Genomic DNA, 20,972 nt, shown 5'->3' on the forward strand with positions numbered 1-20,972 from the left:
TAGATTCTTAGACCACTGGGATCTGTTTTAGAGTAAGAGGGAACTGTACAAAAGGGACGGATTGCACCTTAACAGGTGGGGGACCGGCGTTCTGGCAGGCAGATTGCCACTGCGACACAGGTGGTTTTAAACTAAATAAGTGCTAGTGGGGGGGAGTCAAATGGGATAGTCAAGGACTATCCCATTTGACAGAGAAAGGGAGTAAAGGGATAGTTAATGACCCAAGAATTAACGGGAAAGGAAGCTCACAAAGGGATAGGAGAGTATAGCCAAGTGTAATAGGGATCGATGTGAATGATGAGATGCGTAAGGAATTAAAAGTATTGTATTTGAATGCGCGAAGTGTAAGAAGTAAAGTAGATGAGCTTGAGGCTCAGTTAGAGGTTGGTAGATATGACATTGTGGGGATTACCGAGACGTGGCTGCAGGAGGATCGAGCCTGGGAACTTAATATTCAGGGTTATACATCCTTTAGAAAGGACAGGCAGGTGGGCAGAGGGGGGAAGGGGGGTAGCTCTTCTGGTGAGGAATGGAATTCAGTCCCTTGCGAGGGAAGACATAGGGACTGACGAGGTAGAATCACTGTGGATTGAGTTGAGGAATTGCAAAGGCAAGAAGACACTGGTTGGTGTTATCTACAGACCCCCAAATAGTAGCCCGTAAGTTGCAGCAGGACTTAAAACTGGCATGCAACAAAGGTAATGCCACTGTGGTGATGGGGGATTTCAATATGCAGGTAGACTGGGAAAATTAGGTTGGTTCAGGTGCCCAAGAAAGAGAGTTTGTAGAGTGCCTCCGAGATGGATTCTTAGAGCAGCTTGTAATGGAGCCGACCAGAGAAAAGGCAATTCTGGATTTAGTGTTGTCCAATGAACCAGATTTGATAAGAGAACTCGAGGTAAAGGAACCACTTGGAGGTAGTGATCATAATATGATTAGTTTTAATCAGCAATTTGAGAAGGAGAAGGTTAAATCGGAAGTGTCAGTGATGCAGTTGAACATAGGGGACTATGAAGGCATGAGAGAGGAGGGCCAAGGTAGACTGGAAAGGGATCCTACCAGGAATGACGGTGGAACAGCAATGACAGGAATTTCTGGGCATAATCCGGAAGACTCAGGATCATTTCATTCCAAAAAGGAAGAAAGATTCTAAGGGGAGTAGGAGGCAACCGTGGCTGACAAGAAAAGTTAGGGATAGAATAAAACTAAAAGAAAAGATGTATAACACAGCAAAGAGTAGCAGGAAGCCAGAGGATTGGGAAACTTTCATAGGACAACAGAAGGAAACAAAACAGGCAATACGGGCCGAAAAGATGAAGTATGAGGGGAAGCTGGCCAGGAATATAAAGAAGGACAGTAAAAGCTTATTTAGATACGTTAAGGGAAAAAGAGTAGCAAAGTCAAATGTGGGTCCCTTGAAGGCAGACACGGGTGAAATTATTATGGGGAACAAGGAAATGGCAGAAGAGTTGAACAGGTACTTCGGATCTGTCTTCGCTAAGGAAGACACAAACAATCTCCTAGAAGTACGGGAGGACAGAGGATCTGAGGGGGTCGAGGAACTGAAATAAATTTTCATTAGGTGAGAAATAGTATTGGGTAGGCTAATGGGACTGAAGGATGATAAATCCCCTGGGCCCGATGGTCTGCATCCCAGGGTCCTCAGGGAGGTGGCTCTAGAAATAGTGGACGCATTGGTGATCATTTTCCAATGTTCAATAGATTCAGGATCAGTTCCTGTGGATTGGAGGATAGCTAATGTTATCCCACTTTTCAAGAAAGGAGCGAGAGAGAAAACCGGGAATTACAGACCAGTTAGCCTGGTGGGAAAGATGCTGGAGTCAATTATTAAAGAGGTAATAATGGGGCATCAGGGTAGCAGTAAAAGGATTAGTCCAGGTCAGCATGGATTTATGAAAGGGAAATCATGCTTGACTAATCTTCTGGTATTTTTTGAGAATGTGACAAGTAAAATGGATGAAGGGGAGCCAGTGGATGTAGTGTATCGAGACTTTCAGAAAACCTTTGATAAGGTCCCGCACGGGAGACTGGTGACTAAAATTAGAGCACATGGTATTGGGGGCAGGGTGTTGACGTGGATAGAAAATTGGTTGGCAGACAGGAAGCAAAGAGTAGGAGTGAACGGGTCCTTTTCAGAATGGCAGGCAGTGGCGAGTGGAGTGCCGCAAGGCTCGGTGTTGGGGCCGCAACTGTTTACCATATATATTAATGATTTGGAAGAGGGAATTAGGAGCAACACTAGCAAGTTTGCGGATGACACAAAGCTGGGTGGCAGTGTGAACTGTAGAGAGGATTTTAGGAGGTTGGAGGGTGACCTGGACAGGTTGAGTGAGTGGGCAGATGCGTGGCAGATGCAGTATAATATAGATAAATGTGAGGTTATACACTTTGGTGGCACATACAAGGGGGCAGATTATTATCTCAATGGGGTTTAGTTAGGTAAGGGGGAGGTACAGCGAAACCTGGGTGTCCTTGTACACCGGTCACTGAAAGTTGGCGTGCAGGTACAGCAGGCAGTGAAGAAAGCTAATGGAATGTTGGCCTTCATAACAAGAGGATTTCAGTATAGGAGTAGAGAGGTTCTTCTGCAGTTGTATAGTGCTCTGGTAAGACCACATCTGGAGTATTGTGTACAGTTTTGGTCTCCTAATTTGAGGAAGGACATCCTTGTGATTGAGGCAGTGCAGCGTAGGTTCACGAGATTGATCCCTGGGATGGCGGGACTGTCATATTGGAAAGATTGAAAAGACTCGGCTTGTATTCACTGGAGTTTCGAAGGATGAGGGGGATCTTATACAAACATATCAAATTATAAAAGGACTGGACAAGCTAGATGAAGGAAAAATGTTCACAATGTTGGGGGAGTCGAGAACCATGGGTCACAGTCTTAGAATAAAGGGGAGGCCATTTAAGACTTTAAACATTTTCACCCAGAGAGTGGTAAATTTGTGGAATTCCCTGCCACAGAGGGTAGTGGAGGCCAAATCACTGGATGGATTTAAGAGAGAGTTAGGTAGAGCTCTAGGGGCTAGTGGAATCAAGGGATATGGGGAGAAGGCAGGCACGGGTTACTGATTGGGGTCGATCTGCCATGATCACAATGAATGGCGGTGGTGGCTCGAATGGCCGAATGGCCGCCTCCTGCACCGATTTTCTATGTTTCTATGTTTCTAACTCAAGTGCAATAGGTAGAGCAAACGGGAAGATACAGAGTGCAGAATATAGTTCTCAGCATTGTAGTGCACCAGTTCCATAGAGACAAAGTCCAATGTCCACAATGGGGTCGAGGTGAATGAGACAGTACCCTAGCTTATGGAAGGACCGTTCAGAAGCCGGATAACGGAGGGGAAGAAGCTGTTCCTGAGTCTCGTGGTGCGCGCTTTCAAGCTTCCGTACCTTCTGCCAGATGGGAGCAGTGAAAAGATGGAATGACCAGGGTGGGACAAGTCTTTAGTTTTGTTGGATGCTATTCCGAGGCAGCTTGAAGTGCAGATGGAGCCGATGGTGGGGAGGTCTGTGTGACGGACTGGGCTACATCCACAAGTGTGATTTCTTGCGGTCTTGGGCAAAGCTGTGTTCTCTAACCAAGCTGTAATGCAACTTGACAGTGTGCTTTCTATGGTGCATCTGTGGACGTTGGTAGGAGTTTGTAAGAGACAACAATGAGTGAATTATCCCGTGAGATAAAAATTCAAGATGTATAAAATACTTAGAACTTGCAACTTGCAATCTGCGGCCTACATAATGAGGCCTTTAGTGTGGGGCCTGTATTGTGCGGCCTATAATTGTGAACCTGCACTATACGTCTAAAATCGGTGCCTGTGCAGAAAGGAACTGCAGATGCTGGTTTAAACCGAAGATAGACACAAAAAGCTGCAGTAACTCAGCAGGACATGCTATATTTCTGGAGAGAAGGAATAAGTGACGTTTTAGGTCGAGACCGGGTTGGGTCGGAAGAAGGGTCTCGATCCGAAACGTCACCTATTCCTTTTCTCCAGAGATACAGTCTGACCCGCTGAGTTACTCTAGCTTTTTGTGTCTAAAATCTGGGCCTGTTCAGTACAGACAATATATTGGGCCTGGATATTACATCCCATAATCTGGGACCTCTGCTGACAACCTGTAGGTGTGGCCTGCTGCAGGGGGCCTATAATTTGGGGCCTATACTGTGGATCCTATAATTAAACTGATTGTTTCCTGGGGCTCTATACTTTGCAGCTAACTTAACAATAGAAAAATAGCAATCATTTTTACAGACACACATCTCAAACATTAATTAGTGAGATTATGACTTTGAGTGTCTGTGCGATTTGGGAATTGAGTCTTAGTCTTCCTTTTAATTTAATGTTTTGCCCATCGCTGGATGCCCATGCGAGCTGCCTTCTGAAACTACTAAGTTGCAGAGTCATGTAGAACGGAAACAGGCCCTTCGGCCCTACCAGTCTATGCTGACCAAGATGTTCCATCTGATTGAATTGATTGAAAGAGACAGCATGGAAAGCGTTTGGCCCACCGAGTCAGCACTGACCATTGATCACCCATTCACACTAGTCCTATGTTTTCCCACTTTCTCCCACTCCCTACACACTAGTGGCATTTTACAGAAGCCAATTAACCCACAGACTCGCATGTCTTTGCCATGCAGGAGGAAACCAGAGCACCCGGAGAAAACCCACATGGTCACAGGGAGAATGAGTAAATTCTACATAGACAGCACCCGTGGTCAGGATTGAACCCTGGTCTCTGCCGCTCTGAGGCAACAACTCTCAGTTGCACCACTGTGCCGCCCTTAGTGCAGAATGTAAGTCAGTCCCGTTTACCTGTGTTTAGCCCAGATCCCTCCTAACCTTTCCGGTCCATGTGCCTGTCCAAATGTTTTTTAAATGGTGTTTGTGACCGTGTGGGTTTCCTCTGGGTGCTCTGGTTTCCTCCCACATCCCAAAGACGTGTGGGTTTGAACATTAAATTGCCCCGAGTGTGTGTAGGGAGTGGTTAACATAGAATTAGTATGAATAGGTGATCGATGGTTGGCGAGTAGTACCTACCTCAACTACCTCCTCAGGCAGCTCATTCCATATTCCCACCACCTCTGAGTGAAATCGGATGTTCAGATTCCACCATCCGCACCCTTTTGCCTTCTCCACTGATCACTTCCAGCCTCGTTACTTTCTCAGGCCTCTCCGCAAAATCTCCTTCTTTCCTGGGCATCCGAGTTGCCAAACCAAGCCACGATGCGACCATGCTGGGTGCTTTCAACCGACCGTACCCCAGCAGTCGGGGGCGATTGGAGGATGGAACGGAGGGAGGAAGAGAAATAATTAGGGTGATTTGGAGGGGGGGGTGAAAGAAAGTGTGCGTGATGGGTGGTTGTGGTTGTGGGGAGGGGAGCTGAGTTGATGAGAGGCAGGGGGTGGTGGATGGAGTGGGGAGATGACTCAAAAAGAGGTTCAACATGAAGAGCAAAGTATGGAAGGGTTATTTTTGGAAGGCTTAAACCAAGGCTGCTGCTTTTCACACGTTGATGGGTCAGATGCATTTTCTGGCTGTTGTGCAGGATGAGATCTAGTTGCATTATCTTTAAGCGTGGGATAGCATTAAGGATAATCACCCTCAAGTAATAGACACGGCTGGCTGGTGAAGGAGTTTGGTTCACGGGAATGTGCTGATCACTGGATTGTCAGCGCTCAGTGCTCCAGGACTGTGGCTCTGAGGATAGTTCTTGCCTTCCCAACCACAAGGTGAAGGGTTCAAGTCCCATCACCGCTCTGAGGGAGGGGCAGTACTGAGGGAGGGCAGTACCAAAGATCCTAGAGGAGCAAGATAGACCACTCCTCCGAAATCCAATGGGCTGACGTGTAGTACGCGATGGAACGTCACTGCCGCCATTTGTTTATGCCTCCCGCTGTGCACTCTGCTCTATCGTCTGGTGTCATCAGTGTTGTAGGAACAGTGTTTGATTTAGCGCATCTATCACATCACATATTTTAGTTAATGCTCCTCTATAATCTTTGGGCAGTACTGAGGGAGGGGCACATTGTGGGAGGGGTGGTACTGAGGGAGGGGCGGTACTGAAGGAGGGGCACGCTGTGGGAGGGGCGGTACTAAGATCCCCTCTGCTCTGAGAACATCCGCCCATTTGCCTGACTCTCACAGACAGTGCCACATGGACCTGTCCTTTCATGGGCGATTAGTGTGGTGACATTGACGCATATCGCTTTGCAAAGCCGCTAAACCCGAGCCTCAACGTCAGCCTCCGACGCACATGTCCCAAGTGTTTCTGAGCGCTTCAAATACTTTAATCTGCTGTGACATTCGCACTGATCCAACAGCAAGATGCGGTCACAGACTGACAAAAACGTTAGGTGGGGCTCTCTGTGACCCGGCCGGTGTGACATGACCCATCAGCCCACTTGGCTCCCCAAGGTCTCTGTCCCATCCCAACATTAGAGATTCGGCACCGAAAACAGACCTTTCGGCCCACCGAGTTCAAGTCAAGTCAAGTTTATTCGTCACATACACATATGAGATGTGCAGTGAAATGAAAAGTGGCAATGCTCGCGGACTTTGTGCAAAAAACAAACAAACAAACAACAAACTACAAACAGAATGGAACAGAATCACATATTCTTTTACATATTGCATATTGTGGGAGGAAGGAAAAAGGGGAAAAAACCCAGCAAATAGGTGTTTACAGTCCTAATGGCCTCTGGGAAGAAACTCCTTCTCAACCTCTCCGTTCTCGACGCATGGCAACGGAGGCGTTTGCCTGACCGTAGCAGCTGGAACAGTCCGTTACAGGGGTGGAAGGGGTCTCCCATGATCTTATTGGCTCTGGAGTTGGACCTTCTGATGTATAGTTCCTGCAGAGGGGCGAGTGAAGTTCCCATAGTGCGTTCGGCCGAACGCACTAGTCTCTGCAGAGCCTTCTTGTCCTGAGCAGAGCAGTTCCCAAACCAAATCGTGATATTTCCAGACATGATGCTTTCCACAGCCGCTGAGTAGAAGCACTGGAGGATCCTCGGAGACACTCTGAATTTCCTCAATTGCCTGAGGTGGTAAAGGCGCTGCCTTACTCACGTGGGCTGCAGCGTGTGATGTCCATGTCATATCCTCAGAGATGTGGACTCCCAGGTATTTAAAACAGTTCACCCTATCCACAGTATCCCCATTTATCCTCAATGGTGTGTCCTCGGATGATGTGTCCTCCTAAAGTCCACGATCAGCTCCTTAGTTTTTTTGATCGTCATACTGACCATCATTCACCCGTTCACACTAATTCTATGTTATCCCACTTTCTCATCCACTCCCGACACAATAGGGGCAATTTACAGACAATTAACTGACAAACCCGCACATTTTTGGGATGTTGGAGGAAACCGGAGCACCCGGAGGAAAGCCACAATGTGACAATCCATTGGCAGCAAGAGTCAAGAGAATTTAATTGTCACCTGTTCAATCAACTCGCTGGTGCTTAACAGGCTTCGTATACGCAATAACACACATATAAATGTGATCCGGATGGATGAATCCTGCATACCTCATCAACTCCTCTACAGAGTTCTGTCTCAAAGTCAAAGGATCCCAGGGCACCCAAAGAAACATTTCACAGACTGCATCAAGGACCACCTCTAGCATGAGGGCCTAGCCCCAAAAGAACTGGAAACCCGTGCCCGTGACAGGACTGGCTGGCGTACAACCACTAGGAAGGCGGTCAGCAGTTTCAAAGACAATCGCCGAAGCCGACTCGTTAGCGCCGGAGTCAGGAGGAAGGCTGCAGCCCTGAATGGCCCCCACAGTGGCCTTCATGTCCCCCCACTACTCCCATATCAGACTCGCGAGACACACTCGATCCCAAGACATGAGACTGCACAACCATGCCTTCGTCATCTACCAAGGCCACCAGCCGGCAATAGTACAATAAATTAATAACTGCAATACTAGGCAACAATGCAGAACAGAAGTCCGTAGTGCAACCATAGACACAGTCCACAGAAGCTCACAGTTGCTGAGGTTAGTGTTGTGCAGTGTTCAGCAGAGGCTGATGGTTGTTGGGAAGAAGCTGGCCTCATTCCGAGGTCACAGGAGGTCAGCAACAGATTGAAGTCCTAATTACTAAATTGTTCTCAGTTTCTGATTTATTACTGACTTCCTGTCTCCTAGAGAGAGAGAGAGAGAGCGAGAGAGAGAGACCTCTGGTTAGAAGCAGCATTTTATTTGCAGTTTCCTGTTTCAGTTACAGTTCTGTTTTCAATTTATTATTGTCACATGTGCAGTGCAAGCTTTGTTTTGCATGCTGACCAAACAGATTAAATAACATGATACGGAAACACAATCAAGTCAAACTCAAGTGCAATAGATAGAGCAAAGGGGAAGATACAGAGTGTAGAATATAGTTCTCAGCATTGTAGCGCATCAGTTCCAGAGACAAAGTCCAATGTCCACTATGGGGTAGAGGTGAATCGGACAGTGCCCTAGCTTATGGAAGGTGATGTCGGTCACTTCTCCCCCTTGGACCAGCTCATGTCGATATTCAGATGCACAATGATTAGGCAGCTTTCAACACATCCCGTTCCAGAGGATAGAACATGGTGAAGAGGTGGCTCTGTCTAGTTTAGCTTAGTTTAGAGACACAGCATGGAAACAGATTCTTCAGCCCACCGAATCGGCGCCGATCATCGATCACCCATTCACACTAGTTCTATGTTATCTCACTCTCTCACCCACTCCATACACACTAGGGGCAAGTTAGAAGCTAATTAACCTAAAAACCCAGGTGTCTTTGCGATGTGCGAAGAAATCAGAGCACCCGGACTGAACCCACACGGTCGCTGGGAGAACGTGCAAACTCCACGCAGAAAGCACCCAAGGTCAGGATCGAACCCGAGTTTCCAGCACAGTGAGACAGCAGCTTTACCAGCTCAGACTCCTGTGCTGCAAGAAATAGCCTGCCCAATCTGTCCCTACATCTCAGGCCCTCAAATCCTGGCAACATCCTCGTCAATCTTCTCTGCACTCTATCCATCCTTCTTGCTATAGCAAGGTGACCACAACTGGGCGCGATACTCCAATTGCAGCCACACCAACATAACAGGTCTATACTGAATTCCCCAACCAATGAAGGGCACCCTGTCTGCATGCGTTAAGACCATAAGATAAAGGAGCAGAATGACTCAATTTGGCCTATCGGGTCTGCTTCACCATTCAATCATGGCTGATCTATGTTTCCCATTCTCCTGCCTTCTCTCTGTAGCCTTTGACACACTTAGGAAACCTGAACGGAAACCTCTGGAGGCCTCTGGAGACTTTGTGCCCCACCCAAGGTTTCCGTGCGGTTCCCAGAGGTTTTTGTCAGTCTCCCCACCTGCTTCCACTACCTGCAGCTTCCGGCAACCACCTGCAACCTCCGGGAACCGCACGGAAACCTTGGGTGGGGCGCAAAGTCTCCCGAGGTTTCCGTTCAGGTTTCCTTAGTGGGACAGGGGCATTACTAATCAAGAACCTATCAATCTCCTCTTGAGAAATACCCAATGACTTGGCTTCCAAAGGTCAAAAGGTCAAAAACTTTATTTGCCATTTGCGCTTACACACATAGGAACTCTTGTGCGGTTGTTCAGAGAGTCAAGTCAAGTCAAATTAAAAAGACACACAAAAAGACACATAATCTATAAAAACATATACTTCTCTAGAAATAAAAAAGAAAGTGCCTAAAACCCTATATAAAGGGGAAAGTGAGAACATTGTAAATTGCACAAACCCTATATAAAAGTGTCGATTGCATTGTAAATTGCACAGGCCCAGGAGACAATATAATATGATATAATATGATATGCTATGAGGTAGGTCAGGACATCAGTTCATTTTGTTTTGGCCAAGAGTCTCACTGTTTTTTTTTTTTTTTTTTTTTTTTTAATAAATTTATTCAATTATTAAAAAATAATATTACACTACAATAAAACAAGCCAAAACCCACCACCATAATACAATACAAACATGTAATAAACTACTACACAACTATGATACAATCCTTATTGAGGATACATTCAACACCTTGCGGAGCCCAGCGGTCCCGGAACTCCCTCAGGGTGCCCGCAGACAGGGCGTATTCCCTTTCTAATCCCACCCGGGCACGGACGTAACCCCGGAAAAGGGGCAGGCAGCTGGCTCGGGTAGAGCCCTCCACCGTCTGGCGCCGTGACTCGCGGATGGCCAGCTTGGCCAGGCCCAGGAGCAACCCAACCAGGACATCTTCAGCCCTACCCTCTCCCCTACGCACAGGGTGTCCAAAGATGAGGATGGTGGGTGAAAAATGCAGCCAGAAGGCAAGGAGCAGCCCCTTTAGATATTCAAACAGTGGCTGCAGCCTCACGCACTCCATGTACACGTGGTACACAGACTCTTCCAGCCCGCAACAGTGGCAGGCGGCTGGCGATTCTGTGAACCGCGAGAGAAACAGGTTGCAGGGAACACCTCGGTGCAATACCCTCCACCCCAGGTCCCCAATGTAGAGGGGGAGAATCCCTGCGTAGAGGGAAAGAGTCTCACTGTGGCAGGGAAGAAGCTCTTAAAAAAGCGTGTTCTGCTTGTGGCGATGCTGTCTGCTTGTCTGTGCCTGAGGTTGTATGTGCAGTTTTTGTGTTTGAGCAGGGAGTGAGCTGGATGTAGTGTGTCTCTGATGATTCTCTCTGCTCTTTTTTGACAGCGCTGTGTGTAGATTGTGTCCATGGAGGGGAGTTCCGTTCTGATAATCCTCTCTGCAGTCTTTATGACTCTTTGCAGAGCCTTCCTCTCTGTCTGTGTGGTGTTTCCATACCACACCGTGATGCCAGTGGTGAGGATGCTCTCTATCAGTCCTTTGTAGACCTGGGTGAGAGGGCGACAGTGCAGACCAGCTTTTCTGAGCAGCCTGATGAAGTACAGTCTCTGCTGGGCTTTTTTCACTGTGGCAGCAGTGTTCAAAGTCCAGTTCAGATCTGATGTTACTTGTAATCTCAGGTATCTGTAACTGTCAGCCCTCTCCACCACAGTCCCCTTGATGATGAGGGGCTGCAGGGGGGGTGGATTTTTTCTGGTCCATTATTATTTCTCTTGTCTTGTCTGTGTTGAGGTTTAGGTCGTTCACCTCACCATAGGCAAGAATGTCGTTCACCAGACTCCTGTAGCCCGACTCGTCCCCCCCCCTTGATGAGGCCCAGGATGGTGGTATCATCCGCATACTTAATAATGATGGTATTTTCCTGGGTGGAGACACAGTCGTGTGTGTACAGGGTGAAAAGTTTGGGACTGAGACAGCAGCCTTGTGGTGATCCTGTGCTGACGGTGAGCTCTGCAGACACCCTCCTCCCCATCCTCACCACCTGTGGTCTTTCAGTCAGGAAATCCAAGATCCAGTTGCAGGTGGGAGTCGGAACGCCGAGGTCTGTCAGCTTCTCAGTCAGCCTGCCCGGGCGAATGGTGTTAAAAGCCGAGCTGTAATCCAGGAACAGCGTTCTGACGTATGTTCCTCTGCTGTCCAGGTGTTGCAGGATGTGGTGTAGAGCAATGGCCAATGCGTCGTCCACTGAGCGGTTGGGGCGGTAGGCGAACTGGAGGGGGTCGATCGTGCCCGGGACCATGTGATTGATGTGTGTGAGAACCAGTTTTTCTAGACACTTCATGGCAACTGGCGTGAGTGCCACTGGCCTGAAGTCATTCAGGGTGGATGGGTTTGGGTTTTTTGGAACTGGTACAATGGTGGAAAATTTAAAAATACGGGGGACCACTGCTTGGTTTAAAGACAGATTGAAGATGTCTACATACACTCCAGTGAGTTGTTCTGCACAGGCCTTCAGAACTTTAGGAGGGACGCCATCTGGTCCACTGCCGTCTGTGGCAAAGAATTCCACAGATTCAAAGGTTTCAAAGGTCTTTTATTGTCATGTGCCCCTCGACCGCCCCGCGTTGGGGCAGTCGAACCATCCGTCGGGACGATCGAAACTCCCACGTCGGGGTGGACGAAACTGCCGTGGCTTGGAGTTTCCGAAGTCGGTCTCTGACCAGAGACCGCACGCTCCATGATGTTAAGTCTGCAAACACCCACGGTTGGAGCTCCGAGGTCGATCCCTGGCTAAGGGATCGCGAGCTCTGCGAAGTCCCGTTGGCTCCCCGCGGTGGAGCTCTCAAAATCGGTCTCCAGCAAAGGCCGCCAACTCCTCGATGTTAGGCTGCAGTGCGGACGGAGACATGATACGCAAAACAAATCACATCACCGTCGAAGTCAGAGATTAGAAGCCAATCCCCAACTCCCCACAAAAAGACAAGCTAAAGAACACTAAATAAACATACATTTAACACATACAATTAAAACACAAAGAAGGAAAGGACAGACAGACTAATGGTGAGGCAGCCATTGCTGGCGTCACCTGGTGTACCCGATTCATTACCCTCTGACTAAAGAAATTCCTCCACATCTCCGTTCTAAAGGTATAGCCTTTTATTCTGAGGCTGTGCCCTCTGGTCCCAGATTCTCCCACTAGTGGAAACATCTTCTCCACATCCACTCTAGCCAGGTCTTTCATTATTCCATTTTCAGATTTCAATAAGATCTCCCCCTCATCCTTCCAAACTCCAGCGAGTACATGCCCAGTGCCTTCAAACACTCATCATAAGTTAATCCAATCTTTCCCGGGATCACTCTTGTCCACCTCCTCTAAGGATCCTCTCCACGCCAGCACACCCATCTTCAGAAATGGGGCTCACAATACTCCAAATGTTGTCCGACCAGCGCCTTATAAAGCCTCAGCAAAGGGGAAGCCATGTACTTGCACTCCTAGATCCCTCTGCTCTACAGCACTCCCCTGCCATTCACTCTGTTGTTAGTCTGTAGTGATGTTGGCCCCGGGGAGGCAGCACCCAGCAGCAGCCACAATAGCAGCTCACAAACCACTCCGCATTTTGCCCTCCTTGTCAGCACCACCTACCTCTCCAGAAGCAATCAATGACGGCATTGTCCAGCCACTCTCTCCTGCCTCTAGTGGAGCCGGTGCCAGGCCTAGACTTGACGGCGTCCCTCACTCTTTTGTCACATAAGGCTCTGCTCTGCATTTGTTAAAACAAGTTCAATAAATAAACCAAAGAGAAAACTCCGAGGATAATATCCTGTGAAATTGGAACAGACTGTCCTTCAATTAATTAATTGTCTCTAGAAGTCAAACAGATAATGTACAGAGTGGCATAGATAATAGAGAGAGACGGATTATTGCCAGCTTTGGAATAATGTCTCTGTAGAATTTGTTTCCAAACTTTTTAAGGAAACTATGGTTACTGGGCCTAACGAGAGAAAGCATTTCTCCCTGCATTTTGCCCCCTTGCCAAGATGGCAGGCAGAAGGATGTTATGTGCTAATCCTTCCCTCTGAACGTGAAAATAAGCCACAAAGCACTCTCATTGTCGAAGCAACACGTGCTGCAGAGTCTCAGCCTTTGACTGAGGCCTTAAGCCAGCAGGAGCTGGTGGAAGCAAGCCCCTCGACTGCTGGGAGAAGCTGACCCCTGATCCCTCCTCTTGTGAGATCGAGTCTCGCCCTCTCAAGGACCCTTGATCTGGATGAAGGGTGGATAGGGGAATATAGAGTGGAGGACTGGTGAGGGCCCATTGACTTGTGTTAGGGTGAAGAGGAGATTCTAAGGGAGCGCCGCACTAGTTTTTATACCAACAATAGATTTATTCAATTGTTTACAATACTAAACAATGCAAACAAACCCACCACCGTTGTGCAAGTAAAACAAATACTCTTAAATAACTATTTCACAATCATTATTAAAGATGTATTCCACCCTCCACACCTCCTCCGCCCAGCGGTCCCGGAAATCCCCCAGGGTGCCCGTGGACAGCACATAGTTCCTCTCTAACCTCACCCGGGCGCAGACATAACCCCAGAAAAGGGGCAGGCAGCCGGCTTGGGCAGAGCCCTCTTCCACCTGGCGCCGTGACTCACGGATGGCCAGCTTGGCCAGACCCAGGAGCAACCCAACCAGGACATCTTCAGCCCGACCCTCTCCCCTACGCACAGGGTGTCCAAAGATGAGGATGGTGGGTGTGAAGTGCAGCCAGAAGGCAAGGAGCAGCCCCTTTAGGTATTGGAACAGGGGCTGCAACCTCACGCACTCCATGTACACGTGGAACACAGACTCTTCCAGCCCGCAACAGTGGCAGCGGGCTGACGAGCCTGTGAACCGCGAGAGAAACAGGTTGCAGGGAACTCATTGGTGCAGTAGCCTCCACCCCAGGTCCCCGATGTAGAGGGGGAGAATCCCTGCATAGAGGGACCCCCACTAGGGGGGGCCTCTAGTGGCCAAAAGGCAACATCGACCACCACTTTGTGTCTAGACGTTGGACCAGGGCGAGGAAGTGCAGGGTGTGGAGGAGGAGCCCATACAGGAGATGCCTCCCAGCGTTTCGGAGGGAGATGAAGGGTGTTGAGGAAAGGTGGCTCGAGTTGTGTGAGACTCCCAAGACTCCCAAGTAGAGGAGGTGCCTGGTGCTCCACGTGAAAGGCCACATCTCCTCCGGGAGGGAGTCCACCTGCCAGGGACCCACCAAGAGTCCAGAACATTTCCCCCAGTTAATCCTGGCAGAGGAGGCGGCCGAGAAGACCCATTGGCACTCGAGCATCCTCTGCAGGTCGACGGGGTCGGTGACCACGAGGAGCATGTTATCGGTCTATGCCGAGGGTGCCACTGTGGGAGGGGCAGTACTGAAGGAAGGGCCACACTGTGGGGGGGGGCAGTACTGAGGAAGGGCCACACTGTGGGAGGGGCAGTACTGAAGGAAGGGCCACACTGTGGGGGGGGCAGTGCTGAAGGAAGGGCCACACTGTGGGAGGGGCCGTACTGAGGAAGGGCCACACTGTGGGAGGGGCCGTACTGAGGAAGGGCCACACTGTGGGAGGGGCCGTACTGAGGAAGGGCCTCACTGTGGGAGGGGCAGTACTGAAGGAAGGGCCACACTGTGGGAGGGGCCGTACTGAGGAAGGGCCACACTGTGGGAGGGGCCGTACTGAGGAAGGGCCACACTGTGGGAGGGGCCGTACTGAGGAAGGGCCACACTGTGGGAGGGGCCGTACTGAGGGAGGGCCACACTGTGGGGGGGGCCGTACTGAGGGAGGGCCACACTGTGGGAGGGGCAGTACTGAGGGGGGGCCACACTGTGGGAGGGGCAGTACTGAGGAAGGGCCACACTGTGGGAGGGGCCGTACTGAGGAAGGGCCACACTGTGGGAGGGGCCGTACTGAGGAAGGGCCACACTGTGGGAGGGGCCGTACTGAGGAAGGGCCACACTGTGGGAGGGGCCGTACTGAGGGAGGGCCACACTGTGGGAGGGGCCGTACTGAAGGAAATGCTGTACAAACGTTGCTTCTACCTTTTGAGTGAGATGTTTTTCAAGACTCTGAATTCAGTGAAATATATCCCTTTTTCCCGAAGAGTTGCATGCGATGTCCCTTGATTCTGCTCAGTACTTATCCTCCTGCCTCCACGTTGCCACTTTCCATCAAAGGATACGCCCGATCTAGTTGACTGTCAGTACTGTGGATCGTTCATTAATGGGATGTGACAGGTGCTACAGAAATGCAGGCCTTTCTTTCCTGCAGTGGTAAACATTGGTTGTGAAACGATTGGTTTGCTGACTCTGGGGTCTGGCGGTGCAACAGTGAGCTGACGCATTTCCTGCGTCGTGCAGTTCACAGAGTTCCCCTCGCTGGGAGTAAGGGTGATGTACTTGTTTTGTTTTTGGCCACATCATTTGCAGTTTGCCTGTTTCTTCCGTTGTCGATGCAAGTTCTACGGTGTCAGCACGTGTCCATGTGCACGCACTGCGGTCTGAAACAGCGCGGAGCGCACATGCAGTAGGCATGCTCGTTGCATGGGTGGAGAATGCGTGCAGTTTGAGGCTGCACGGGGGGGGGCGGTGGGGCCATTGCAAACTCAACAACAGGCAGATTTGGACAGAGAGAGAGAGAGAGAGAGAGAGAGAGAGAGAGAGAGAGAGAGAGAGAGAGAGAGAGAGAGAGAGAGAGAGAGAGAGAGAGAGAGAGTGAGAGAGAGAGCGAGAGAGAGAGAGAGAGAGAGAGAGAGAGAGAGAGCGAGAGAGCAGGGGCCGGATGTATTTATGTCAGACCAAAGTCACAGTTCACTGAAGACACAGTTCACTGAAGAACTGCAGTGGCTTGTTTACGAAAAAAGGACACTAAGTGCTGGAGTAACTCAGTGGGTCAGGCAGCATTTTTTAGAGAACATGGATAGGTGACGTTTCAGGTCAGGACCCTACTTCATACCTGAGATGTCACTTATCCATGCTCTCCAGAGATGCTGTCTGACCTGCTGAGTTACTCCAGCACTTTGCGTCTGTTTTTTTTCCAGTTCGCAGGTTCCTTTCAAGAACACAGCAGATACACTTCATGCTCCAGGTTTACTCCTAGTTCTTGATTCAGTGGATGAGGACAATGCTGAGTTTAACAGCCCAGAACTATCCCCTTCCCTTGGGAACAAGGGACACTCATGTGTGGAGTTACACACAGCCCAGGAGGTCAGGGTAGGGTCCCTGGCCATTCCTGTCTTTATTGGCAACAGCATCGTCATTATACAGAAGATAGACACAAAATGCTGGAGTAACTCAGTGGGACAGGCAGCATCTCTGGAGAGAAGGAATGGATGATGTTTCAGGTCGAGGCCCTTCTTCAGACTGGTCAGGGATAAGGGAAACAAGAGATATAGATGGTGATGTGAAGAGATAAAGAACAGTGAATGAAAGTTATGCAAAGGAAATACTCTACCAGTACAATACTCTACAAGAACCAGAGGACATAGGTTTACGGTGAAAGGGGAAACATTTAATAGGGACCTGAGGGGTAACATTTTCACACAGAAAGTGGTGGGTATATGTAGCGAACTGCCAGAGGAGGCAGTTGAGGCAGGTACCATCGCAACGTTTAAGAAACACTTGGACAGATACATGGATTGGACAGCTTTAGAGGAATAGGGGACAAACACAGGCAGATGGGACTGGTGTAGATGGGGCATCTTGACAGGCATGGAGGAGCTGGGCAGAGGGGCCTGTTTCCATGCTGTGTGACAATAGACAATAGACAATAGGTGCAGGAGTAGGCCACTCGGCCCTTCGAGCCAGCACCGTCATTCAATGTGATCACGGCTAATCATCCCCAATCAGTACCCCGTTCCTGCCTTCTCCCCATATCCCCTGTCTCCGCTATCTTTAAGAGCCCTATCTAGAAAGTATCCAGAGAGCCGGCCTCCACCGCCCTCTGAGGCAGAGAATTCCACAGACCCTGTGATTGTGTGGCTAGTTATGTAACGTTGGTTCTCACTGGGACAGACACCAGGTCCAGAGCCAAAGTTACAATCAGTGATTATTTGGGAACGGGCTACTGCTGACCGGCTGATAGGAAGTGCCAACTCTGAACTGATGAGTGATGCGGCAGGAATGCAGATTCTTTCTTTTTTCACTTTGTTTCCTCCTCGATAGGGGAGTCTGTGAAGGTAGGGCAGCAACAATACACAAAGGGGGCTTGAAGCCAAACGTACTACCTGTGATCACAGATCACACCCACTTCCTCCGCTTACCTCTGGGACAGTGAACCAAAATATCCCCTGCTGAGATGGCGGGCCCGTTTAGTCAGGCCGCCGTTTTGTCACTTCCGTCTCTGTAGCTGAGATTTCTGAGCAAACCTGCCAGGGCTCTGAGCTGCAGCTTTGATTGTTATCAGCTGATTATAAATGTGGAAACTGGCAATTTATAACCCTGGCAAGGTGTACGGTGGAGAGCACACACTGACTGGTTGCATCACGGCCTGGTTCAGTAACTCGAACGCCCAGGAACAAAGGAGACTACAGAGAGCGGTGGACACTGCCCGGTCCATCACAGGTACTGACCTCCCCACCATCGAAGGGATCTTACAGGAGGCGCTGCCTCAGAAAGGCAGCCGCCATCATCACAGACCCACACCACCCTGGCCACGCTCTCATCTCGCTGCTACCATCGGGAAGGAGGTACAGGAGCCTGAAAACTGTGACCTCCGGGTTCAAGAACAGCTTCTGCCCAGCAACCATCAGGCTCTTGAACACTGCACAACACTAACCTCAGCAACTGTGATCTACTGTGGACTGTGTCTTTGGTTGCACTGCGGACCTTGCTTTTGCATCTGCTTACTTAGTATTACTGGAGAAACATGGAACTGCAGACGCTGTTTACAAAAAAAGACATAAAGTGCAGGAGTAACTCAGTGGCTCAGGAGGCATCTCCGATGATCATGGGTAGGTGACGTTTCGGGTTGGGACCCGTCTTCAGACTGATGAAAGGATAGATTATTGCTCACTGATATCAGACCGCAGAGCCAGCCACCCCTTTCACACACCCTTCCCTGAGCGGCTGACATGTATGCTTGCTCTTAACTCTACCACAATCGGTTATTTTGTTATTGACACCACGCAGCTCTTGCACTACAGCCTTGCACCTTTCTGTTGAGTTGCACTTGTTGTTGTAGTTATTGTTATATCTATCATCACTCCGTACAAGTTGCCATGTCTATGCTTTCAAGCTCCTGCATCTTCTCCCAGAAGGTGGAAGAGAGAAAAGGGAATGGCCAGGTTCTGAAGAAGGATCCCGACTCAAAATGTCACCTGTCCATTCCTTCCACACCGAGTTCCTCCAGCAGTTTGTATTTTACACAAGATTCCAGCATTTGCCCTTTCTTGTGCCTCATGCTTTACATAGTCATAGGATGGTACAGCATGGAATCAGGCCCTTCAGCCCAACATGTCCCTGATGGCCAAGATCCAAGATACTCCATCTAAGTTCATCCCATTTACCCGTGTTGGACCCATACCCGCCGGAACCTTACACATCAAAGTCGTAGAGAGTAAAGGGCCTGTCCCACGAGCATGCGACTCCATGCGGGAAGCGCGACCTAACGTGGTCGCTTGAGCCGTACGGCCTCGCGGGGCCGGTCCCACTTCGATCGCCGGAGCCATATGGAGTTGGTCCCGACATCGCGCGGGGCTCCGAAAAACTGACCGTGTTCAAAAATTCCGCGCGGCAACGGCCTGCCGGCCCGCAGCCGCCTCAACGCCGTACGCACCGCCTCGACGGGCGTGCGCAGCGTCTCGATGCCGGACGCAGCGTCTTGACGCCGTACGTCACGCGCGAACTTCCCGCGGACTTCGCTCGAACTTCACGTCACTCACTCGACCTCCGCGCGGTCCCCGCTTCCGGTTTGGTCACGCTTGCCGCATGCAGGTCGCATGCTCGTGGGACAGGCCCTTACAGCACTTCCAACCTTCCTGATGTAACACCGCATGGATATGACACCGTGCTGCATAGCTCAATGAGTCAGGCAGCATCTCTGGAGGTATCATGGCCTATCCTTGTTCTCCAGTAGTGCTGCCTAACTCACTGAGTTACTTTTAGGTTTAGGTTTATTATTGTTACATGTACCGAGGCTTGTTTAGCATACAATCAAAGTTTACAAAGCTGCCGTGCAGCTGCAAGTAAGAATTTCATTAGTCCGTTTAGGCACATATGTACTCTTGACATATAAAGCACTCTTTACTCTTGACTGTAATCAGATCAGATATACCATACCTAGATACAATCAACTTTTCACAAGGGTCAAGAACACGAAACGTCACCTATCCACGTTCTCCAGAGATGCTGGGTTACTCCTGCACTCTGTGCCTTTTTGTGTAAAGCAGCACCTGCAGTTCCTTGTGTCCATGCGGTGATGGTGGACTGGATGGACGGAAGCGATGACATTGGGCTGTGTCCACTGCTCTCTGTGGTCTATGGTTCACTGGGAGGTGGGGACTCTCTTTTGCTGCAGTGGATGGCCTTTTCCCCCCGATACCCTGGCGGGAGAGGACCTGGGTCTAGTCGGTGTGGACCTTGTCACCGCTGAGGAGGGATGGCGAGGGAACGGGAAACGAGGAGCAGGGTGTAATCTCCAAGACTGACATAGAGTGCTGGAGTAACTCAGCGGGTCAGGCAGCATCTCTGGAGAAAAAGGATGGGTGATGTTTCAGGTCGGGACCCTTGTACATTCTTTCTGCCAAGCTGTCATAGAGTCATACAGCGTAGAAACAGGCTCTTCAGCCCAACTTGCCCACACCAGCCAACATGTCCTGCGTACACTAGTCCCACCTGCCTGTGTTTGGCCCATATCCCTCTAAACCTGTCCGATCCATGTACCTGTTTAAATGTTTCTTAAACGCTGCGATAGTCGCTCTCTCAACTACCTCCTTCGGGGTGGAAGACTGCAACCTTCACGTGGTCCGCCCTCTTTCGACGAATGCAATCAACCTGGCGTGCACAATCAAGTAAGATCAAATAGAACAAGTTGTCCTACAACTTTAGGCTGTGCACGCCATACGCAAGAAGAAGAAGAACTACCTCCTCCGGCAGCTTGTTCCATACTGTATACCCACTACCCTTTCTGTGAAAAAGTTAGGTTCCCATTAAATCTTTCCCCCCTCACCTTAAACCTATGTCCTCTACTTCTCTATTCCCCTACTCTGGGCAAGAGAGTCCGTGTGTCCACCCAATCTATTCCTCTCATGCATGATGTTGTGCACCTCTATAAGATCACCCCTCAACATCCTCAGTGATTGAACCTCACAGTTGTTGGCCTTATTTCCGTCCTCGAAAGCCTCTGCACCAAATTTGGTTGCCATCTGATTCACGTATTCCTTGAGATCCCGCCAGGCACCGGGAAATAACAGAGCCCTGGTTTTGGCTTGTTTGGAAAGCACAATACTATTTGAGTTTAATTTAGTTTAGAGGTACATCACGCAAACAGGCCCCTCGGTCCTCCGAGTCTGCATTGACCAGCGACCCCCGCACACTAACACTATCCTACACACACACTGGAGACAATTTACATTTATACCAAGCCAAGTAACCTACAA

Source organism: Amblyraja radiata, chromosome 18 (genome assembly GCF_010909765.2).
Source record: "Amblyraja radiata isolate CabotCenter1 chromosome 18, sAmbRad1.1.pri, whole genome shotgun sequence".
In the NCBI taxonomy this organism is placed as follows: Eukaryota; Metazoa; Chordata; class Chondrichthyes; order Rajiformes; family Rajidae; genus Amblyraja; species Amblyraja radiata.